Below are 26,795 nucleotides of genomic sequence, written 5' to 3'. Positions count from 1 at the left end.
TTGGTTATTTTCCTTTTTCAAGTAGGAAGGAAAAACTTTGATAATAAAATAAAATAAATAAAATAAAATAATAGTTTAATCTTGATTATCTTAAAAATTGTTCTTTCTTGAATTTTTCTGTTTGAGGGATGTTGGAGATCATTAGTAATTTTATTTATTTATTTATTTATTTATTTATTACACCTATTTAATATTATATTCTATTTTTACTCTTCACTCTTGATTTTTATTTGAATTTTGAACTTTAAATTGAACTAAATATTAAATAATGAAATGAAATTAAATTAAATTAAAAACTAATATGTATACTAATATTACTAATATGTACCACTGAGGTACTAATATGTATTCTGTAGGAACTGATATGTACCTTTAAGCTACTAATATCTATGTTTTTAGGGGGTAAATATTCGGTAGCTACTTTTCCAATAAGCCTAGGTTGTTAAAAAATATTGTTCAGATTTTTTTTTTTTATTATTACTGGAAAGGACATTCAATCCTCAAACTACTAATGGCTTCATAAGAATGTTCCACGAAAGTTATTTTGAACTATTACTTAATACATAATGTTTTTGGAATGTTTTTCCCTAGTAGGTGTGATATCTATTTTTCATACAGTGTCAGAATAAATACAGAGGTGTAGCTGGGTGGTTGCTTGCTTGGCTGTTGCTAGGGTGTTCTGGGTGGTTGCTAGGTGTTTAATAGTCAACTTGATGATATATATTAAGTATAATATTCTAGTCTCTAAATATGGCTCAGGTTCTGCTTCAGTCCAAGCCTGTGGGATTTTTTTCATCCGTTTTCACATTCACAAGGCAAAAATCATGTATCTGATTGTCTAAAAATGTAATAGCACACCTTTCAGAGGTATCATTTGTGTTCATAGCAACACACAGTGCAATACAAAATAGTTTAATACTTAGAGAGTTAAGGGCTCATATTCTTATTCCCAAGTATTGGTAACAGTAATAGTGATGGATGCTTGACTTAGCAAGCATTTCTAACAAACGAAGGAGCTGAAGGGAAGCAGGAGGTATGTGTGCACAGGGTCATATGTTCATTACTCGCGGTCGGTCAGTGGCTGCCGGCCAGCACATAAATATGATCGGGACATCAGGACAGCGTGCCAGGGTGACAAATGACTGCAGCAGTGGGGGAAGAGACCATATTTCAAGGAGGAATAGCAAAGACATTAGACTCTCTCTCACAGACTCTCTCACGCTGACCTTTCCCATGTGAGGATCTGTGTGTGTAATCTCAGGTTGCACAAGCATAACAATCTCTACTACAAACTCAGCATTCTGGTCGGCCGTCTCGCCTCGCCATAAACAAGGGTGCAATAAATGCTCGAGTATTTAAAACGCCTGAGACGAGAAGCGTGACCTTTGATCCTTACGTTGAAGGACAATATGAATGATTGATTTATATTCAATACACCTCACCTCCTGTCTTTGTGTAAAGCTGTTGCGCTGAAAGAAAGGTCAAAGGCTAGTGAATATTTCTTATATTTTAAGAGACGTTTCATGATAGAGATAAATTATTAATTATACATGCTTATAATAATTAATGATTTTTATTTAGCTGTTTTGATGATCTTTAAAAGATGTTGGCGATAATTAGTACTTTTAATTATTACTTGTTTATTCTTTATTGCTGTTAAGTAGTAATAATTTAAAATAAAATAAAATAGTGCACTCTTTTCATTATCTTTAAAATAGTTCTTGTCTGAGGAATGTTGTGGGTAATTATTATATTATATTATATTATGTTTTAATTATATAATTATTATTATATAATTAAATTAAATTAAATTAAATTAAATTAAAGAGTGCACTGTTTTGTTGATCTTTAAAATAATTCTCTTTTGAATAGTTTCTTTATGAGGAATGTTGGAGGTAATTAATACTTTTAATTATTATTTGTTAATTATTTAATTTGGTAAATTTTAAGTTTTATTTACTTTTTATTCTATTTTTATATATTTATTGGTTATTTTCCTTTTTCAGGGAGGAAAAACTTTGATAATAAAATAAAATAAAGTAAAATAGTAAAATAAAATATAAATAAAACATAATTAGGTATGTTTTATTTGCTTTTTATTCTATTTTTACATTTTATTGATTATTTTAATTTGTAAGTAGAGAGAAAAAAACTTTGATAATAAAATAAATAAAATAATTCACTCTTTTAGTTATCTTTAAAGTGCTTCTTTATTGAATTTTCCTGTTTGAGGGATAATTTAATGTAATTTAATTTAATTTGGTATGTTTTATCTACTTTTTATTCTATTTTTACCTTTTATTGATTATTTAAATTTTTAAGTAGGGAGAAAAAAATAATAAAATAACTTTTGATTATCTTTAAAATGGTTATTTCTTGACTTTTCTTGTTTGAGGGATGTTGGGGGTAATTATTCATTTTAATTATTATTTATTATTTATTAGATCTATTTTACTTTATATTCTATTTTTACTCTTCTCTTTACTTGCTTTTTGGTAAGTAGGGAAATTGAACTTAGATTAAATTAAATTAAATTAAATTATTAAAATAAATTGAATTAAATATTAAAATAAATTAAATTAAATTAAATTACTTATTAGTTATTGTTTAAAATAAAATAAAAATAAATAAAAAAAAGCACTCTTTTGTTGATCTTTAAAATAGTTATTTTTTTAATTGTTTGAAGGATGTTGTAGGTAATTAATAATTTTAATTATTATTTAATTAGGTATATTAGATTTTTTTGTTTACGTTTTATTCTATTTTACATTTTATCATTTATTTTCTTTTTAAGTAGTAAAATTGAACTTTGATTAAATTAATTAAATTAAATTAAATTAAATTAATTTAAAATAGTTCTCAAAGAACAAAGTAACATTTGTTCTTTCTTGAATTTTCCTGTTTGAGGAATGTTGGATATAATTAGTTATTTTATTTATTGATTACATCTGTTTTACTTCATATTTTATTTTTACGTTTTACTCTTGATTTTTTTGTAAGTAAAAAAATTAAATTAAATTAAATTGTCCACTCTTTTGTTTTCTTTCTTGAATTTCCTGTTTGAGGGATGTTGGAGATCATTTATAATTGTAATTATTATTTATTCATTATCTTATTATGTCTGTTTTAAAATTAATTATAATATTAGATTGTTCTTTCTTGAATTTTGCTGTTTGAGGGACGTTTTTTTTTTTTTTTTTTCTTCTTTTTTTTGGGGGGGGATTTTTAAAGGAATTTTCTCTTGATCTATTGCATATTTGATCAATGGCTTCCACAGTGATTTCTCTTTCCTGAATCCTAACATACACATAGGGTTTTGAACTTTGGCCCTGACCCCTGGAGGACATTGGACCGCCTGCAGTTGTTTTTATCTCTAGGAGATTCCTTGTTTCATCTTGCCTCTCTGTGTTGTCTTTGGCCTCCTCCTGCAGTTTGTTTGTGATTTCAAACAGAGCTTATGATAACAGGGTTGAGCTCTCTCATGATACAGAGCTCAGATAACCGTCTTGATATCAGGTCACACAGAATCAACTCTGGCTATCCCACAACTTGACCCAGACAAGAAAAGCCTCTATTTTATTATCTGACTACCTAAAAGGTGTCATTCACATAAGGAGTATAGATTAAACATGAGCAAGGTCACAGTGATCTGCTGATATTTTTGCAGGTCAAGGGATTTTGGTGGCTCACGTCACCAGACTTTTAAAGGGATCCTTTCACACACATTCCTGCTCTTTCTCATTTTAAAGTCCCTTATTGCATGGAGACGTATCTCAGGCCACATCTGATTGCTATCGTAAAGTTCATGTGCGGGCTTGACATGCTCTCAAAGCTTTCATCACATGTATTCAGGTCAAGGAAGATAGAGATTCTGGTATTGGGACCTATTTTGGGATCCAACATGCTGCCTTCTCAGTACATTATACATAATGTGTGAAATAATTAATCATTTTTTATTTTATTTTTATTAATATTATTTTAGTTGTTTATCACATCTCTTTTACTTTATATACTATTTTTACTCTTGATCTTTATTTTTAAGTAGGCAAATTCAACTTTAAAAATAAAATTGTAAATTATTTAAATTAAATTAAATGTTAAATTAATTTAATTTTTTTTTTTTTTTTCATTTTCTTGAATGTCCTGTTTGAAGGATGTTGGAGATAATTTATAATTGCAGTTTTCTATTATTTATAATATTATTTAATTATGTCTATTTTACTTTTTATTCTATTTTGTTTTTCTTTATTTTTATTTTTAAGTAAGGAGATAAAACTTCGGTTCTCTTTTGAACCGTTTCTGTTTAAGGGATGTTGGAGGTAATTGATCGTTTTAATTATTATTTGTTTATTTAATTAGGTATGTTTTACATTTTATTCTATATTCTATTTTTATTCTATTTTATTTATTTATTGTTTAATTTTATCTATATTATATGCATTATTTGTAGTATTTCATCTTTTAAGATTTTTACGATTATATTTTGATAAATAAAATAAAATAAAATAATAAAATAGTGCACTCTTAAGAACTCCTAAAGTCTAAAATAAAAATAAATCAAAAATCAAAAATCATTAAGTAAATAAAAAATAAATAAGTTAAATATAGATATAAATAAATAATACATAAATAATAAGTTTACATTATTGTCTCCTATTATTATTGTTGTTCCTATTTTTAAAAAGAAAGGGTACAAATAGAGTAAAAAATGAAATAAAATAAAACTTAAAATGCAACACTCTTACTTACTTTTGTTAGTATATATATATACTTTTTTTAATGGGGAAATTATGAAGTAACCGGCTCTTGCATGCAAAATACATAATCGATATTAACCGTAATACCGATATTTGCTCAAGACTGATTTGCTCACATCCTTAAAGCAATAATATTATTTAAAACAAAGCATATAATGAATGGCTGCTGACGTCAAGCTGAGTGCTTTAATGCTTTGAACTGTGTGGTGGTCAGGACCGCTTGTGCTTGTTATGGCAATGATATTAATCAGTGATGAATGTGTTGACATAACTGCATGCATCTGTTCTTCAGCCGTTTAATGCCCCTATCTATGTTGTCTCACCTCTTTTCTTGTCCTCGCATTTTCATATCCTAAGGGCCTCTTTCCCTTTTCTCCCATCTCACTTTCTCTTTTTGTTTTGGCAGTTATGTAATAACCAAATTCTTCCATTCCTTTCACATAAAACAACCGTCTGACTTTGATCAAGCAAACCACAAACTTTGAGTCAAACATAACTAAAATATCACATCAGCGTCTCTGGCACAACATTCGAGCGTCGGGTTCTTTCTGTTGTTCCATCGTCATGACAACTGTGCCATCTGTCACAACAAGAAGTGGATTGGACAGAGATATTAAACATCCGTCAGCCCTCATTAATAGCATATCTAGCAAACGTTCTTGAGGCTCTTTTGATTTCAAAGAGACAAAAAGCTGCCAAATGTATAGTCAAGACCCTGTACTCTCAAATAACAGTGTCATTTTCCACAAACAGGGTCCTTTTTTCTATTCAGTAAATGTTCAGCTGCTTAACTTTGAGAATATATGTACATATGACATTGTTTGATTATATGTATTAATCTTATCGCTGCCGTTTTCAGCACTGCCTAGTGAAGTGCATCAGTATGGAATCATGTTTCTGCCACTGATTAAAAACACTGTGATACAGACTCACAATTATTTTGTCCTCACTTTTGTTATAAAGTTATAAATAGTTATAAATTCTGAAAAAAAACTTTTTTCACAGATTTGAGTTTATACCTTGCAATTGTGAGAAAAAAAGTCAGATTTGCGAGAAATAAAGTCAGAATCGCAAGATAAAAACTCTCAATTCTGACACTTTCTAACTCTCAATTGTGAGTTTATATCTCACAATTCTGGGAAATATTTTGAGTTTGTGTCTTGCAATTTTGACTTTTTTCTCACAATTGCGAGTTATAAACTCAGAATTAAAAAAAAAGTTATTAAGACAGAATTCTAAAAAAAAATAACTTTTTTCACAGAATTGCGATTTTATATCTCACACTTCTAAGAAAAAAAGGCAGAAGTCAGAATTGCAAGATAAAAACTCGCATTTGTCAGAAATAAAGTCAGAATTGCAAGACAAAAACGGACAATTCTGACTTTATAACTCGCATTTGTGAGTTTATATCTCAATTCTGAGGAAAAAAAAATGTGATTTTGTATCTTGCAATTCTGACTTTATAACTCGCAATTGCAAGTTTACATCTTCGGTTACATCAAGTTTACAATTCTGAGACAAAAGGCAGATTTGCAAGAAATAAAGTCAGAATTGCAAGATAAAAACTTGCAATTGCGAGAAATAAAGTCAGAATTGCAAGGTACAAACTCACAGTGTTTCTCAGAATTGTGAGATATTGTAAGTTTTCATCTTGCAAGTCTGACTTTATTTCTTGCAAATCTGACTTTTTTCACAATTCTAAGAAATAACTTTTTTCACAGAATTGAGTTTATATCTCGCAACTGTGAGAAAAAAAAATCTGATTTGCGAGAAATAAAGTCAGAATCGCAAGATAAAAACTCTCAATTCTGACACTTTATAACTTAATTGTGAGTTTATATCTCAATTCTGGGAAATATTTTGAGTTTGTGTCTCGCAATTTTGACTTTTTTTCTCACAACTGCGAGTTATAAAGTCAGAATTAAAAAAAAGTTATTAAGTCAGAATTCTGAGAAATGGTCGCAATCTAAAAAATAACTTTTTTCACAGAGTTGCAATCTTATATCTCACAATTCTAATTCAGAAGATACAAACTCGCATTTGTCAGAAATAAAGTCAGAATTGCAAGGTACAAACTCACTGTGTTTCTCAGAACTGTGAGATATTGCAAGTTTTTATCTTGCAATTCTGACTTCATTTCTCTCAAATCTGACTTTTTTTCGCAATTCTGAGAACTAACTTTTTTTACAGAATTGAGTTTATATCTTGCAATTCTGACTTTATTATAAAAAATTATAAAGTCAGTTGCAATTTTGAGAAATAAAGTCACAATTCTGAGAACTAACTTTTTTCATAACTTGCCAGTTTATATCTCACGATTCAGAAAAAAAGTCAGATTTGCAAGAAATAAAGTCAGATTTAAGTCAGATTTGAGAGATAAAAATTTGCAGTTGTGAGTTTATATCTCACAATTCAGAGAAAAAAAATGTGAGTTTGTGTCTTGTACTTTTGACTTTTTTTCTTGTAATTGCAAGTTATAAAGTCAGGAAAAAAATTGTAAAGTCAGAATTCTGAGAAATAGTTGCAATTCTGAGAACTGCGAGTTCATATCTCACATTCTGAGACAAAAGGTAGATTTGCAAGAAATAAAGTCAGAACTGCAAGATAAAAAATTGCAATTGCGAGAAATAAAGTCAGAATTGCAAGGTACAAACTCGCAATGTTTCTCAGAATTGTGACATATTGCAAGTTTTTATCTTGCAATTCTGACTTTATTTCTCTCAAATCAGACTTTTTTCTCAGAATTGAGAGTTATAGTTGCAATTCTGACTTTATAACTTGCAATTGCGGGTTTATATCTCAAAATTTAGAAAAAAAAGACAGATTTACAAGAAATAAAGTCAGAATTGAGAGATAGAAACTTGCAACTGCGAGAAAAGTCAGAATTGCGAGATACAAACTCGCATTTGCAAGAAATAAAGTTATTTCTGTTTATAACTTGCAATTGTGAGTTTATATCTCAAATCTAAGAGCAAATTGTGAGTTTATATCTTGCAATTCTGCCTTTTTTTCTCACAATTGCAAGATTATATCTTGCAATTCTGAATATAACTCGAAATTGCGAGTTTATATCTTACATTTCTAAGAAGAAAAGCCAACTCAAAACAACTCAAAACTGGACTTTCGAACTTGCAATTGTGAGTTTATATCTATCTATCTATCTATCTATCTATAAAGTTATAAAGTCAGAATAAAAAAAGTTATAAAGTCAGAATTCTGAGGAATAAAGTTGCAATTCTGAGAAAGAACTTTTTTCACAGAATTGTGAGTTTATATCTCAGTTCTGAGGGGAAAAAGGCAGATTTGCAAAAAATAAAGTCAGAATTGTAAGATAAAAACTCAACTCTGACTTTATAACTCACAACTGTGAGTTTATATCTCAATTTTGAGAAAAAATTGCAAGTTTGTATCTCACAATTCTGACTTTTTTCTCGCAATTGTGTTATAAAGTGAGTTATAAACCTTTTTTCACAGAATTGGGAGTTTTTTGTGAGTTATAAAGTGAGTTATAAACTTTTTCACAGAATTGCGAGTTTATATCTCACAATTCTGAGTTTATAACACAAGATTGCGAGTTATAAGTCAGAATTGTGAGATATAAAGCCAACTCAGAACTGGACTTTCTAACTCACAATTGCTAGTTTTAGTTCTCACAATTCTGAGAAAAGTTTTTTTTTTTTTTTTTTTTTTTTTTATTCAGTAGCGGAAACAGGCTTCCATACATCAGAGAATGAAATGTGGCAATTTTGCTCTAAACCTGGCAGTGCATAGCCTAGATTTATGTTGTCAGTTTAAATGGAAATACTAGTATTACATTTAGTCTATAAAACAGTGATTATGCATGTGAACCAAGTGGGTACACAAATGAGTGATTTGAACTTATATACACAGTGCATTTTTTTTTATTTTGGTTGCATATAATATAATATAAAAAAATATTAATAATTAATTTTCTATTACCAAAATGAATAAAAAAACTATAAAAAAAAAATGAATAATTAATTTTAAGTAAATAAAGACCTAAGGTCTAAACCTCTAAAGTGGGAAAGACCAAAAGCATTATTTTAATCATGCCATACAAAGGTAAACCACAGGTATTACATTTTATATAAGATCATTAGGTAACAGGCCCACTTTTAGCCATACCTCAGCTGACATAAACCAATGACAGTAATCTAAACCATATAATAGTCCTCACTACAAAAAACATGAGGTTTGTGCCTTAAAAATAATGGGACGCCAATACACCAAACTGTATTGAATTTGTGAAAAGTCACAGCTGCAAATTTTGCAATATCAAACACATTTGGGTTAATCATATTTCTTTGTGAGTAGCCAAACACATTTTTTGAGTCTATTTCTCATGAAAGGCTGCTTTTGGTCATTGGACTGAAACTCTTATCGAGTTTCTATCTCCCAGAGAGCCGCTTTGTACAAAGCTTCAGGTACGGTGGACAGCAGACAGAGCGGCTCCAGACAGCTTGTTAACCTTGAAGCCATACTGAAGTGTAGAGGTGCAGGACTGCTATATGTGGCCAAATGAGCTGTAACCAGCGGACCCTTTAGACCCCTTCAGTCCGTTTTCATTCCTCTGTATGTCCCAATATCTATGAACGATACCGGTCATATATTCTCCCCAGACCATAGTCTCTGTGTTCAGACGGCGATTTGATAATATCAAACCTGACATCATGGAGGGAAACCAGAGAGAAGGAAAAATGGGACTGCTAACAACTTTCTCAGCTGTTTCTCATAGAATTATGCTGGAGAAATAAAAATAGACACGAATGACACAATGGTTGAGATATTAGAATTGTACAGAGCAATGAATTTGATGAGAAATTACACTGCCGTTCAAAAGATTTTAAAGTTTTTTAAAGAAGTCTCTTCTGCTCACCAAGCCTGCATTTATTTGATCCAGAGTACATCAAAATCAGTAAAACTGTGAAATATTTTTACTATATAAAATAACTGTTTCTATTTGAATATATTTTAAAATGTAATTTATTCATGTGATTTCAAAGCTGAATTTTTTGTATTATTATTCCAGTCACATGATCCTTCAGAAATCATTCTAATATACTGATTTGCTGGTCCAAAAACACTTAATATTATTATATTGTAGAATTTTTCCAGGTTTCTTTGATGAATTGAAAGTTTAGAAGAACAGTGTTTATCTGAAATAGAAATCTTTTGTAACATTATAAATGTCTTTATCATCACTTTTGATCAATTTAAAGCATCCTTGCTAAATAAAAGTATTAATTTCTATAATTAAAAAAAACCTGACTCCAAGCTTTTGAATGGTATAGTGTATAATGTTGCAAAAGCTTTTTATTTCTGATAAATGTTGATCTTTGGATCTTTCTATTCATCAAAGAATCCTGAAAAAAATGTACTCAACTGTTATAAATATTGATAACAGTAAAGTTTTCTTGAACAGTAAATAAAATGCATAATAAAATTATTTCTGAAGGATCATGTGACACTAAAGACTGGAGTAATGATGCAAAAAATGTAGCTTTGATCACAGGAATAAATTACACTTTAAAAAATATTCAAACAGAAAGCAGTTATTATAAATAGTACAAATATTTCACAATATTACTGCTTTTGCTACATTTTGGATCAAATAAATGCAGCCTTGGTAGGCAGAAGAGACGTTCAGTGTTTAAAAAAAAACAAAAAACTTACTGTTCCAAAACTTTTGGCTGGTAGTGTATATTGAAATCTTCTGATTGCAGGCTTTGATATATTGGCAATTATGAGCACACTTTGAGACGCTGAGATCGTTTCTTTTTTTTTTCTCAAAAAGTAAAATTGAGAAGCTTTAAAGGAACAGATAATGCAAAAACAGGGTGAGGGACTAATAACACATTTTACATTTTAGGTCTACTATTGCTTTAAGCAAAAATAATTTTTTATTTCTTATAAGATGAATACATATTTTAACAAAATACGGGACATTACAGAACAGTCAGACATCACGACATGTTTTGCTGTAGGAAAACAGCTAAATTACTTCTAAATAGCTTCTAAATTACATCTAAATGACTAAATTACTACTAAATAACACTCATAATGGTTGTGACACAGCATTATGATTATGAATCCTTTGTAATTTCAGACATTACTATATGGTTCTCATTATGATTTTCATTTGCCAATACTATTTCTCCACACTTTCGTTTTCTAATATCTCTCCCGCTGTCTGTATTTTGCCACACAGTGTGGCACAGCAGCAAAAGTCATGCTATTGCATTCCTCTCTGCCCTTATACTTTCCAGCTGCTTGAGAGACCCTGCTTGCAAATTCATCTATGAAGATCTTATCAAGCCGACTGTTTACTTTAACATGCAATGCAGCTGCAAAAATCCACCACAACTGAAGTATGCATCAAAGCAACCCAATCTGTCAAAACAAGCAGCTTTCCTCTTCGCACGATGACTGGAGACGGCGTGAAATTATAAATGGGCTGGCGGTCTGGGATTCGAACAGAGGAATTATTTATTCAAACTGGAAGTTGATTTGAGGGTGCTGGGTATGTGCCGGGTTTTAATGGCTCATATATTTTAGGCTATTACAAAACTGCATTAGATGAAAAACATGCTTGTTTGCTCTCTTGCTAAACGGCCATGCTTGCAGTTCTCCTTTTTTAATCATCAAAATTTACCCCCTATGGCCTAAGAATATTTCATCTGCTTTTTTAGCTCGTTTCCCACTGTCAAAGCCATAATAAGCAGCGCTGTCGTTTTGTGAGCAAACAGTGGATGTGTTTGACAGAAGTGACATCCACTTTGTCATTGCAGACCCTGGCGAGTCTGCAGGAGAAAAGTGAAACAGCGAGACTTTGCGCCCCTCTTTCACTCACAAACAAGACGTTGGCTGGAAATGCTGCTGGCATTGAACTTTGGACAAATGAGATATTGTGCCTAGCTACAAGCTATTGTCAGCGTGAAAGAGAGGCACATTCAATGTGCATGTCAATCACTTGACTTTTAACCAGTGGGTCTTGCTTAATGCGTATTTGAGGGGATGACAGCCAGATGGTCACTATTAAATCTAATTACGCCAAAGACCGTTCAGTGGAGGATGAATTCAGTCTGGACTTGATTCAGAAGTGGGTTAGCATTGGAATTTAATTCAATATATACCAATTATTCTTCCACAAAAGTGATTTTGTAAAGAAACAGCTACTGCTAGACTGCTAGACAATTATTTGCCTCTTCGTTTTTGTGTATTGCACGACTCTACAATTGACTGATAGGTGGAGACCCGACTCTGAGTGCTTTTTCAAGTCTGTCTGAGACTTGTTAACATTGGAAATAAAACCTGTTGATATTTCAGGGCGACGCAAATGGGGGTTTTGAAAGGGACAAAGATGAGAGGGGCCGTCGCCTTTATGTCTGGTAAACAAAAACAGATCTTGGCAAATCGTTTGGGTAAACATCTGTAAAGTTAATGAATCACATGTGTAACTTTATGTTTGGGTGAATAAAACAGCCCTTTTCATTTCGTAAATCAACACTAAATAAAGTAGTTGCCCTAAATACATTGTGTCACATAACCTATTTGCTCTAATTTGAGGTCATTCACACATGGATGTTAATTGCACTGATGATGACGCTGTCCTGAATAAACCGTAGGGTGGCTGTTCCTTTTTAGAAACACACTTATCAACATCTTGTCAGCTTCTTTTTATTAAAGGCCTTTTGCCTTTTAGGGGAACGAGACTTTCTGTTTGAGTAAGGCTGAGTAAGATTGTCTGAGAATGTGTTTTGGGCCTATGCTGGATCCCAGATGATTCATCTCCAACTGCAGTGCAGTTTTTATACAAAAACAGCTAGATGGAAAGTCGAGGATTGCTTTGGTCCGTCTACATGATGTATACTTAAAGTATGTAATTTGCTGGTGAGGAGTGTGGTAATGGGAATATGCATCATAAATTGCATCTTGATTGCACATAGGCTTTTTGTTGTTCAACAAGAATATATCATTTGGACACCTTTATTATGCTTTTTTCAGTGTATATATTTGCAACACAGTCAGTACATTCAAATCATATAAATAGTATACAAATGGTTGTGTGCACTGTAAGCTTCATTACCAAAAATGGTAATAAAGCTGTCTCTGATTCTGGATGCAGAAAATATGACTGTCTTGTAATCTTGATAATGATTTATTTTTTCGATACAGATGAGGTCAAAAGTTTACATCCTCCTTTCAGAATCTGCAAAATGTTAATTATTTTACCAAAATAAGAGGGATCATACAAGTACATGTTATTGTTTATTTAGTACTGACCTGAATAAGATATTTCACATAAAGATGTTTACACATAGTCCACAAGACAAAAATAATAGTTGAATTTATAAAAATGAGCCCGTTCAAAAGTTTCCATACACTTGATTCTTAATACTGTGTAGTTACCTGAGTGATCCACGGCTTTGTTTTGTTTTTTTTGTTTAGTGATAGTTGTTCATGAGTCCCTTATTTGTCCTGAACAGTTAAACTACCCGTTGTTCTTCAGGAAAGTCTTTCAGGTTCCACAAATTCTTTGGTTTTCTAGCATTTTTGTGTATTTGAACCCTTTCCAACAGTGACTGTATGATTTTGAGATCCATCTTTTCATACTGAGGACAACTGAGTGACTCATATGCAACTATTACAGAAGGTTCAAACACTCACTGATGCTCCAGAAGGAAAAACTATGCATTAAAGGCTGGGGGTGAAAACTTTTTGAATTCGAAGATCAAGGTAAATTTAACTTATTTTGTAAGTATATTCTGTAGCCTCTGTAGCTAACGGGCAGTACTAAATGAAAAAAATATGATATTTAGGCAAAATAAGAAACATTTTGTTCATTCTGTTCAAAAGTTTTCACCCTCTGCATTGTTTTTCCTTCTGGAGCATCAGTGAGCATTTGAACCTTATGTAATAGTTGCATATGAGTCCCTCAGTTGTCCTCAGTGTGAAAAGATGGATCTCAAAATCATACAGTCATTATTAGAAAGGGTTCAAATACACAAAAATGCTGGAAAACCAAATAATTTGTGGGACTTGAAGGATTTTCTGAAGAACAGCAGGAAGTTTAACTGTTCAGGACAAACAAGGGACTCATGTACAACTATGAGTCTAAACAAAAAAACACAGCTGTGGATTATTCAGGTAACAACACAGTATTAAAAATCAAGTGTATGTAAACTTATGAACCATGCCATTTTTATAAATACAACTACTATTTTCTCTTGTGAATGATATAAATGTCTTTTATGTGAAATATCTTATTCAGGTCAGTGTAAATGAACATTAACATGCATTTTGTATGATCCTTTTTATTTTGGTAAAATAATTAACGTTTTGCAGATTCTGAAAAGGGGATCTAAAACTTTTGACCTTAACTGTATACACTAAAAGAAGAAAACGCATGTTTCTTTTAGTACCTTACATCTGCAAACTTTGTCTTCATAGTGTCAGCTGTTTGTTGAGATTTTCAAATTCTTTAAGTGCCTTTTTTATGTTTAAAACCTCACATCTGTGTAAATAAAACTGTGTGCATATGTCTCTGTAACTCTTGTGAATACTCCATGTAATGGAAATAAAGGAGCCTTGCTTCTTAGTTCACTTTGATTGATTGTCTGAAAATATAAAGGGGTCCGTACCATATTTATTCACTCCATAAACCTCTTTATAGGCCCGTGGTCTGTGTTCCATCGTCCGTGTTTAGTGGTGATGTCAGCACTCGCAAACCGTGCCCATTTATATTAACCATACCGCATAATCGTATATGGAAAGTCATCTAACAGATAACCACCACTGCTTCATGAAAGAGGTTTTCCTATACTCACTAATTGCACACACTCATTCATACTGATAAAATATTATAGATTTCAGCTGAGCCTGCTGAAATAAAACTCAGCACTGTTCTCCCAGACAGGAAATGAAAGCAGCTTGAAATGAAAGGACTTAGAGGCAGACAACTTTCCCCCTGGCTTCCGACCCTGGCGGCTGTGTGTTTTCATAATGTTCTCTCATGATCGATTGCAAGTACACCGACCGGCCAGCCAGTCGCTCCATGTCCCCAGCTGGTATAGTTTTCTTGGTTAACCGCAGAATTCACAGTACTTTATAGTGCTGAAGTCAGGGGCAGAGTCTCTGTTAATCTCAATTATGAAGTCAGAGCTGTCATCATACGTTGACCCTAAGGAGAACAGTGCATGACTTATAGCCTTATAGAAATAGTAAATTGCTTTAATTGTCCAGTGAGTGGGCTTTTTAGTGATCTACTTCAATCTTGTGCTACAGGCAATGCAAAAAAAAAGTCAAAGCGGCCAATAGAACTGTCATCAACACCAGTAGGTGGTTTGTTTGTTTTTTACGTTGAATTCAGGTTCTTCAAACAATCTCCAGTCATCAAAAATCGGCAGTAATACTGATGAATGTAACAATTTTAAGCATAAACGTGACTTGTTTTATTTGTAAAGTGCACAGAAACTATACAAAAATGTCTATCTTTAGTAAATGTTGTCATAAGGACAGTCAGTCAGCAGTGATACTGACACAAAATTTTCCTAATTTCGGTAAGAACATCACTTAAAATAATGACAATTTGTGGATCAGTAAGTGGTAGGTTTTGATTCAGTAGGCCCTCTGTTTGATTCAGTTGTGAAGGATTCGTAAGACTGATTTAAACTCATCTTTGTAAACGATTCATTACAAGAACCGGCTCATAAGAATTATTAGTTCTGTAATCACTAGCAAGAACCGACTCAGAAGAGCCATTTGTTCATGAATCGGCTTACACTGGCTGCGCTGTATGTTTTTGATTCACTAAGATGAACCGGCTCATAAGAATCATTTGTACGTGAATCTGGCTATGTGTTCGTGAATCGCGCTGTATGTTTTTGATTCACTAAAAACAACCTGCTCATAAGAATCATTTGTTTGTGAATCTGGCTATACTGGCCACGCTCTATGTTTTTAATTTACTGAAAAGAACCAGCTCGTAGTATCATTTGTTTGTGAATCTGGCTATACTGGTTGCGCTGTATGTTTTTGATTCACTAAAAAGAACCAGCTCGTAGAGTCATTTGTTCATGAATCTGGCTATACTGGCCGCAGCCGCTGCACTGTATGTTTTTGATTTACTGAAAAGAACCAGCTCATGAGAGTCATTTGTTTGTGAATCTGACTATAGTGGCCGTGCTCTACGTTTTTGGCTCACTAAAAAGAATCATCTCATAAGAGTCATGCGTTTGTGAATTGGGCTATACTGGCTGCTCTGAATGTTTTGATTCACTAAAAAGAACCGGTTCATAACAGTCATTTGTTCGTGAATCTGGCTATAACCGTTGTCCTGTATGTTTTTGATTCACTAAAAACTTGACTTTTTATTCCTCCACACTCCATACAGACTGCAAATTCAGATTCACAATCCAGGTGAATATGATTTCATTTATTGTTGTGCAGAAAACACTGCTACATAGTTTTGGAGATCTTCCCATGATCATTCTATATGGGAATTTACCACTTAGTGAGTTTGGAGTTTGCTATCAGCCAGTAAAATCTGTACTGCTTTTGCATTCAAAACAAATGGCTTTTTAATTTGGCTAATGGCCTTCAGATCCTCCTCAGCAAAAGACGCTGAGAATCTGATAAGGTTAAGGGGGTAATCTAACTCCCAGCATGCCTCTGTCATCCTGCAGTTATCTCAGATTGGACTAAAATAGATGAATGCTGGGTAGTCTACCCACAAGATCTTACTACATGATTCTAAGCTGCCTGAAGCTCTGTTAGTTTACCCACCAGAGGAAGGCAACTTGATATAATCCCCAAATAGTAGCTTACCTAGGCACCACATGGATTTGAGGTTTAATGTATGTTAAACCTTCTAATGCAAACCCCTGCTGTGATAAATGTAATTTCTACACTGAGCTGCTGGATGTTTCACGTCATGGAGTTCACTTACTGATAATGTTTAAGTAATAATTTCGATATGGCATAGTATGCATATAACCAGTTATCCCAAATTCTGTCTTACCCATGAAATATTGCAATTTCATCAGAAACACTAAAAAAAGGTTCATGTTTTTATACCATTGTTAGTTTTAAGCCATATGTTGAAATGCACAACCTTCCAGAACCAATTACTGCTCACTCTCAAGTGTTCAATTAGCAGTTGTTGTACCATATAACTTAGTATTCACAGACTTCCTTGTTCAAAATTCCATGATGCAAAGCCATGAAGCAAATCTTCAGTGTGTAATTAAATGTGTGAGTGCTCCCTGCGGACACAAGGTGTTACTGAGTCACTGTGCTCTCAGTGCGGAATAAATCTACGCACTCCTGCCGACCTTGGGGACCGCAAGGTCATCGCTTATGTGTTGTGCTGTTCGCAAGTGAGTAAGCATGCCTTGCAAAATCATAATGTGTGCAGAGATGCCCTTCACATTTCCAATTTCTTCTCTCTCTCTGACTGTCGCCACTCTATTACGGAAGGGTTGCTATGGTGATGCCGTAGCGCTTTCTGACAGCATTCACAAAAAGGCTGTAAAGTGTGTATTTTAGGTTTTGGATTTCCACTGATAAATTACAGGCTTGCAGAAAGTGTCACTGGATGGACATGCAGTAATCTGCCCCTTCTGAAAGCTGACAGAGTGTCTGGCACATTCATTCAGTGTCTTCTTAAAGAAGCAATGACCTTGCAGGAGAGACTGTGCTTGAAGGAACATACTTGTCCTTAGTTTACAGTGGTATATAAATAAGCACACAGAGATAAATACTGACATATAGAGTGTATTAAAGCACTAAGAAGCTGTGACAGTTGCCATTTTTGGATATTTCAAAATGACTATGAGTCAAGAGTCAGATTTTAGTTTGAGCTATCCATTTTAAGTTTTATTTTTAAAAGCATTTAAAAGTATTTTCAATATATTTCAAGATTTTTATGGTTTTATATTAACAAATACTCTGACACACACACTTTTTTATATATAATATATTTTTAACTAATTGTTTAATGATTTTTATATTAACATGTAATAAATAATCCAGTCAGATTCTTATATTTTTATGGTTTTATATTAACATATAATCAGAAATTTATTATATTATTATATTATATTATATTATATTATATTATATTATTATATTATATTATATTATATTATATAAACATTATATTACATCAAAATATAAAAACAAAAAAATACAATGCAAAATTATATATACTTTTCACTAATTGTTTGTAATATTTTTATAGTTATTATATTAACATATAATACGTCATCCAGTCTGATTTTAGAGTTGGCACTATCCATTTTATAAAGGTTTTGATTGTTTTTTTTTAATTGTAATTATTTTCTGATATTTTTATTGTTGTATATCAACATGTACTCTGACATATAATATTTTTATATATAATATATTTTTATGTTTTATGTCTTTAATTGTTTTATGATTTTATATATACATATAATCCATCATCTAGTCAGATTTTAGAGCTGGAACTATTTTATTTTTTATTTTTTATTTTTGAATTATTTTGATGTTTTTATTTAAACATAATCAGACATTTATTATATTATATTATATTTGTATGGTTTTACATTAACATAAAATCAGGCATTTATTATTATATTATATTATATTATATTATATTATATTATATTATATTATATTATATTATATTATATTATATTATATTATATTATACATAAAAATAAAAATGAAAAAATACAATAAAACATAGTTTTATATATATTTTTAAATAATTGTTTGTAATATTTTTATGATTTTATATTGACATATATCCATAATCCAGTCAGATTCTAGAGTTTTAACTATTGATTTTTTTTTATATTTGAATGCAATTTTAGATTTTAGATTTGCAATTAGTATTTAGTGTTTTAAATTTGTTAACATAAATACATTTTTTAAAAACGTTTATATATCCAAACCATCATCCACTAAAATGTAATAACATTTATACGTTCTATATGGCTTTTGACTGGTATAAAAATATTTTTCATATGTGTACGTGTAGTTGTTTTATTTTTTTCTTCTTGCCACCTCTTGGCACTCCTCCTCAAGGGGGATGATTTCATTACAATATTAAAAACTACATATGAATCATTCGTTCCAGGCTAAATGTTCCATGTGTGTGTCGCCTTAAGGGAAAAAGGAGTTGACACTGATACGAGGGCTACACGCACACCTACGCAAGCACATGCTCCCTAGAGCAGGAACCTGTCACACAGTGCAGGGACGTCTCTTTGTCACCATGTGGTCAAGGCTCGCTGGATGTGCGCCGCATATCTTAATCTGACGGATCAGAGCGCTCATGCGAGCCCTGATGGCTGAACATTTGGGTGCCTTTTCATTTGGAGGATTAGGGTTCATTTTTAGGACACCCTTTATTCGATCAAAAATGACATCTCCCAAGACAATGGGGGTTGAGTGGAAGCCATGTTACTGCGACCGACCCCGCATGATACGAATCATGTACCCGCGCTAATTCCATTATTGGCAAGCAGCTTTGATGGAATATGTTGACTGAGGTCATATTGGTGTTAAATGATATCTAATTGTGTTAAGCAGAGAAATATATTGAAATCAGCGACTAATATTACTCTAACGATGACGCTAATAATTAAATGCAGAATCAACTAGATTTGAGGGGATTTACGATGTGAAGTGTGAACTTGTTCTTGCAAAATCTGGCACCATGGTGCTGTGGTGTTGTGGGTGGTTGCTAAGACTTTTTGGGTGGTTGCTAAGTTGTTCTGGCTCAGTGCTATGGCCAGGGTTGCCAGGTTTTCACAACAAAACCTGCCCAAATGCTACTCAAAACTAGTCCAATCAAGTTTTGCAGGTGGGTCCCCCAGTAAAAATCGCATTCCGGGCAGATAAAGTACATGTTTTTTTTTGCAGGTTGCCATCCGTGTTAAAGTAGCCCAGTTCTGCGGGAAAAATGTGGACTTGGCAACACCGGCTAAGGTGGTTTTGGGTCATTACTAAGGTTTTTCTGGGTGGCTGTTAGGTGTCCCAGGTGTTGTGGATGGTTGCTAGGGGTTTTCTGGGTGGTTGCCAGTCAAAAGCAATATAGAATGTATAAATATTTAAATATATATAAAATCTCAGTGGATTGTGGTGTGTGCTTAGGGTTTCTGTTTGGTTACTGGAGTGTAGCTACCCTTACGAAAAAGAAGTTTATTCAAGTGTGCTATTAGTATACTTCTTTTAAACTAAAAAATAGAAAAGTGTACTTTCAGTCTACCTTTTATGTGCTTCTCAAAAATGTGCTTTATATACTTCTCATAAATATACTTAAAATGACATTTAAGTGTACTTGACTTATACATTATACAGTACATTATAAATATATTTGAGCTGTACTTGTGCTCTGAGAATTTCACATCATCTGTACAGAATTTCCAAAACACAGGTGAAGAACTGAGAAGAAACTGAAACAAAAGATGCTTCCACATGTAATCTAACACAATCGTCAGACATAAAACAGCATCAAAACCATAGATATGTAAAACTGTGTAATGTTACGGAATAAAATGTCGACCCATGAAGAGGTAATAATGACTGTCAAGTTTTGGGCTGTTGATCAACTCCATCTACGTTTTGATAATCATGAATAGTCCTTTTTTTTTTAGCTTTTTGTTCAAAATGTTGTTTATTTATTTATTTTACTTTTTTTTTTTAAACTTACCCACATCAGAGTGTTTATAAAAAAAAGATATGCATACCCTGTTATTTCTTTTGAGGTTTTGTATGTTTAGATATTCATATAACAAAATATATACTAATACCTAAATAGAGAAATAGCAGTATACTTAAAGTATACTAAAATATAGTAAAGTTCACTTAAAGAAAACTTATGACTATACTTGTAGTATAAAACTACCAAACTAGTAGTTTACTGATACTATACTTCAAAGTGTACTAAACTTTGTTGTTGCTAGGGTTTGTGGGTGTTTCTGGCTAGTTGATGGGGTGTTCTGGTGGTTGATAAGAGGTTTCTAAGTTGTTTTGGGTAGTTGCTAAGGGATTCTGGATGGTTACTAGGGTGTTTGGGTGGTTGCTAGGGTTATATGGGTGTTTCTGGGTAGTTGCTAGGGTGTTTTTGGTGGTTAGTATGAGGTTTCTAAGGTGTTCTGGGTGGTTGCTATGGTTTTTCTGGGTGTTTCTGGGTAATTACAAGGATGATCTGAGCGGTTGATAAGGTGTTCTGGGTGATTACTAGGGTTTTTTAGGGTGTTTATGAGTAGTTGCTGAGGTGTTCTGGGATGTTACTTGTTTGTTCTGGGTGGTTAATAAGAGGTTTCTAAGGTGTTATAAATGATTGTTAAGGTATTCTGGGTGGTTGCTAAGGTGTTTTGAATGGTTGCTAGGGTGTTTCTGGCTAGTTGATGGGGTGTTCAGATGGTTGGTAAGAGGTTTCTAAGGTGTTTTGGGTAGTTGTTGGGTAGTTTGGTTATATGGGTGTTTCTGGGTAGTAGCTAGGGTGTTCTGCATAGTTGCTAAGATGTTCTGGGTAGTTATTAGGGTGTTTGGGTGGCTGCTACAGTTATATGGGTGTTTCTAGGTAGTTACTATGGTGTTCTGGTGGTTGGTAAGAGGTTACTATGGTGTTCTAGGGTCTTCAAGGTGTTTCTGGGGAGCTGCTAAGATGTTCTGCATAGTTACTAAGGTGTTCTTCAGTATTTGCTAGACTTGGCTGTTTCTGGGTAGTTACTAAGGTGTTCTGGGTGGTTGCTAAGGTGTTCTGCATGGTTGCTAGGGTTATATAAGTTTTTGTGGGTAGTTGCTAGGGATATATTGGTGTTTCTGGGTAGTTGTTAAGGTGTTCTGCATAGTTGCTAAGGTGTTCTCTGTGTTTGCCAGAGTTTTTTTGGGTGGTTGCTAGGGTGTTTTTTGGTGGTTGCTAGGGGTTTTTTTGTGTGTGTTTCTGGGTAGTTGCTAGGGTGTTCTGCATTGTTGCTAAGGTGTTCTGGGTAGTTGCTAGGGTGTTCGGGTGGTTAATAAGAGGTTTCTAGGATGTTCTGGATGATTGCTATGGTGTTTTGGGTGGTTGCTAGGGTGTTTTATGCGGTTGCTAAGGTGTTCTGGGTGGTTGCTAAGGTGTTGTGTGTGGTTGCTAAGATGTTCTTGGTAGTTACTTAGGTGCTCTGGGTGATTCATAAGAGGTTTCTAAGCTGTTCTGAATGATTGCTATGGTGTCCCAGGTGGTTGCTAGGGTTTTGCAGATTACAATATTGGGTTACTGCATAAAAAAGTAACTAATTGCATTACTTAGTTACTTTTTATTGCAAGTAATGCACTCTTACTTTTGCATTACTTTTGTCACCTGAACTCAGGAATCTCAGATATTTTCTAAATTTAAAAGTAATCCATTGCTAGGGTGTTCTGGGTGGTTACTAGGTAGTTCTGGTTGGTTATTGAGTTTTCTAGGTGGTTTTCTCTATGATAAATATAAATAGGTATGTAAACATGGCTCGTTTTCAACATAAGTTAAGCAAACAAACTACAAAAAGTATAAAATTTAAAGCAACAATTGTTCATCCTCCTCTAACCCCCTGTATGTTTCCTTAGTGTAGCATTACAAAGACATGGGCAATCAATGTAGTCTCATGTTTTTGTAGTTAAAGGCAGATAATAGGCTTTTTCAGAGTCTCAGTTCCCTGACTGACATCCCATTCAGCATCAGTGACATGAGTCAGCCTCCTTGGTTTATCTATGAAAGACATCTGCACACTGGACAGGTTGATTGACCGCTCGCTCTCTATCTCTCCATGCGTATGTGCATGCATGTGCATGTGTGAGAAAAAGAGGGTGGGAAGGTTTGGGTGGAGACAGTGTGAGGTTGCATTACATATGCGGTCTCTTGTCCTCTGCCCAGCGGCAGGTTGGATTCAACCTACTCAGCTAATATTTTGCTCCGGTGAACCCTGTTGCTGATACCTGCACGGAGTGGAAACATATCGGCATAAATGCAGCCTCATCTCACTGTGTCATCCATTTCTCTGAGCATCTGAAAAATGATTATAATTACAGCATAGGCATGCAGTTGGGTTCTCCACAGAGCAGCTCTTTGTTGTCTGGTTTTGAGGTTACAAATGTTTGCATTAATTTAATCTCGCTGTTTTAATCCGCACCGCAGCCCTTGAATGTACACACAGTTGGACGGCTTGATTGTCTCTCCGTCGCTTTTGTTTGACAGCTTGTTAGCTTTGTTTTTGTCTGGTGATGCATGAGTATTTGCTCTTCACATGCATAGCAGTGAAGCTCATTAGTGAGACTTTGTCACTGTAGTCTCCAGCCAAGAAATATGTTGATTACAGTATTTAATGTGCAATCAACTCTCAGATATTTACTGTATGTGGTTAATGAGGGAAAACTATTTTTATGCAATCCTAATGAATGCAGATTACAGTTGAATGCAGGCTTTTAAAGGAATTGTTCATTCAAAAATGAAGATTACTTTCTTACTCTCATGACATTCCAAATCCATTTTCTGAACATTCTAAATCCATGTTCCAGATTTTCTGGACATTCCAAATCCATTTTTTCACAACACCTATTTTCTTTCATAGTGAACATGTCTGTCAAGCTCCTAAATGGAGATAAAACACCTTGAAAGAAGCTTACATGTATGTGGTCTATGCTCACAAAGCTATCATATGGCTTCAGAAACACTGCTTTGTGTTTTTGGTCCATTGTGGAGCTTGTTAGATGTGGTCGCTATGAATTGTCCTCATATGCAAAAAAAAATCTGCATAAACATTGTTCAAATTTCCTCTTTAAACTGTACGTTCCATAGAACAAATGACAGAATATAGCCTTGAAACAGCATGAGGCTGAGTAAAAAATGATAGAGCTGTCATATTTGTGTGAACTCTTTCTTTAAAGAGTGAATAAGTGAACAATGAATGCAATTAACATTTTCCTAAAAGTATGTTTTCTATTCTAACTAAGCATAATATGAAAAGTCTTTTCAAATACCTCAAGTTTAGTTCTATTTTGCATGATTCTACAACTTAAATGTCTCCTGAATAAAGGCCGGCTGCTAGACCTTGAGGACTGAAGCATCCCATTATGATGGAGCGAACAAAAATGCCATCATCATATGATGCAGGAGTAAGTGCTAGCATGTGATTTTGATGACATTTTCAACATTCCCAGAGCTTCTGGAAAGCAAAAGTAGTTTGTTACTGCCTTGTGCTATTAGGAATTTCGCCTTAACATGCCCTTGTAACATTCTACAAATGTCTTTTTGACAAATTTTCAAATTCTCAACCATGCACTAAGGGTCAGATCTGTCTGTTTAATATCTCACCCACCAAACCTAAAAGAGAAGTTCATTTCCAGAACAAAAATTTATAGGTAATTTACTCACCCCCATCATCCAAGATGTTCATGTCTTTCTTTCTTCAGTCGTAAAGAAATTATGTTTTTTGAGGAAAACATTTCAGGATTTTTCTCCATATAGTGGACTTCAATGGTGCCTGTGAGTTTGAACTTCCAAAATGAAGTTTAAATGCAGCTTCAAAGGGCTCTAAACAATCCCAGCCAAGGAAGAAGGGTCTTATCTGGAGAAACCACAAATGCTCATCTTGTCTAGCCTGTATTCTGGGTCAATACAGTTAGGGTGTGTTGAAAAACTCCCAGAGTTTTGCAGAAGTACCGACCCAGTGTTTACAAAGTGAACGTGCCAAAAGATCAAAGGCCCTTTACAAAAAAAGGAAAACAGCGATGTAGGACGATTTTGAAGTTGGAGGAGAAAATCAGATGGGAGTTTTTGACATACCCTAACTGTATTCACCCGGAATGCACAGAGTTCACGCAGAGCAAGGCAAGACAAGAGTTTGAGGTTTAAAAGTATATAAATTGTAATTTTTTTGAGAAAATAAATGTTTGTTTTGCTAGATAAGACCCTTCTTCCTCGGCTGGGATCATTTAGAGCCCTTTGAAGCTGCATTTAAACTGCATTTTGGAAGTTTAAACTCACAGACACCAAAAAAACAATTTCTTTACGACTGAAGAAAGAAAGATATGAACATTCTGGATGACAAGGAGGTGAGTAAATTATCTGTAATTTTTTGTTCCTGAAGTCAACTTCTCATTTAAAAGGTGTTTTTTTCACTCAGAAAGTATGGAGATTTGCTCAGCAATGTCCTTCTACGGTTCTCTTTAAAGGCGAGACTGCAGAGTCTAGGACACTGCTGACCATGCATAAAGAGTAAATAAATTGTGCGTCATAGTGGTTTTTAGGTGAATGGTCAGCAAATGAAAAATGCAGAATGGGTTCCAGGCCGTGGACGGTCTGATTGCCATCACTGATGAGAGAACCGTCTGCCTTTTGAATGCATTCGCCTTTGGTTTGGTTTCTCAGTTGCAAAGATCATTTGACTTTATCATGTGGGTTCCCCTCGTTCCGTCTGCTTCTGCCATTAAACGCCGTGCTTCCAACAGGAACATAGAGTAGCCAAGCGTTAGATTGAATGTCGTGTTTAGTTAAGCCCTTCCAGCCATCTCTGAAGGAGAAATAAACCAGCACGTTTTATCAGTAGAGTCTTGGAAACAAGCTTTAAACTAATTTCTTTCAACTCTAATTCGCTCGATCACAATCTTCCTACATCATCAAAAGCAAATTAGCTTAATTTGATTTCATGAACTGCATCAGTGCAATCAAAGATTTGTGCAGTGTTTGTGTTCTGGTTTTATTTCTGCTTTTTATTTTCGCTGTTGGATCTCAATGATTTTTTGTAAGTCAAAAATGTTTGAAAAATTGGGGCTGGTAAGATTTTTTTAAAAGAAGTCTCTAAAGATCACAAAGGCTGCATTTATATGGTCAAAATACAGTAAAACTATGAAATATTATTACAATTTAAAATAACTGTTTTCTATGTAAATATATTTTTCAAAATGATTTATTCCAGTGATGCAAAGATGAATTTTCAGCATCATTATTCAAGTCTTCAGATCATTCAGAAATCATTCTAAGATGCTGATTTGCTGCTTAAGTAACATTTATTATAATTATTTTGAAAACAAGTTGTGCTGTATAATATTTTGTGAAAACCATGAATCAGTAAGTTCAAAATAACAAAAAAAAAAAAAAAGAAATCTAATAATAAAATGAAAAGAATAACAACACGTTTGTTTAATTTAATGTATCCACAAGGTGAATACATTATAATTCTGATTATAATTCTGATTACCTAAAAAAGTATCAAGCATCGTGATTTGAGGTATAGTATCATTTACATCTAAAAGAAATGGTGTGGAAACAAGATTGCATTTGATTTTTAGGCCTCCGGTCTGAGGTGCTAGAATAGGAAAGCTCTTTCTGCTCAAACTGATTTTAAGAGCATATAAATAAATGACCTTTCAGCAAAACAAAGAGCAATTTCAGTGAACGGTGAAGAGAGAGTGAATACTGCATTTACGAGGCTGGCTACGTGTATAAAAGGAAATTTTTGTGCAGTTGTGGTAGGGGTAGAACAGACCTGATGAGGTTCGTAATTCAGATATGAGATCCAGAATAAAAAAAAGCTGGAGTGATTGTTTTTGTTTTGATTCTGCTGGGACAGATAAGAGAGCTCTCGCACAAAACAATTAGACGCTGCTTGTTATGCTTTTTTTATGTTTGGACATGGCGAAATAGTTCAGATAATCAAACAAGCCTAAACAAACATGCCCTCTTTAAGCTAGTGCTCAGGAAGACGCTAATAGGAAATTCCAATAAAGCTCTTCGGTAGGGGGTATTTTTCAGGAATGTTCTAGAAAACAAGCAGACCCCTAAACATTAGCTCATAAATAATAGTACAAAGAGAGCTGCATCTTTTTTTCATGCAAAAAATATTCACATTCTCTCCTGTTTTCACAACAGCAGTGATGCTGTCCAAAAAAATACAGTAAAGCGATCCTAGATGACACTAATCGCTTTCACAGGCAATTCTTTGTAACGGCTCTGCCAGATCCTACCAGATCCAGTTACACTGACTTTATAAACTGTGTGAAATT

The sequence above is a fragment of the Labeo rohita genome, chromosome 17 (genome assembly GCF_022985175.1).
Source record: "Labeo rohita strain BAU-BD-2019 chromosome 17, IGBB_LRoh.1.0, whole genome shotgun sequence".
Taxonomy (NCBI): domain Eukaryota; kingdom Metazoa; phylum Chordata; class Actinopteri; order Cypriniformes; family Cyprinidae; genus Labeo; species Labeo rohita.
Note: the sequence above shows the minus strand (reverse complement) of the source record.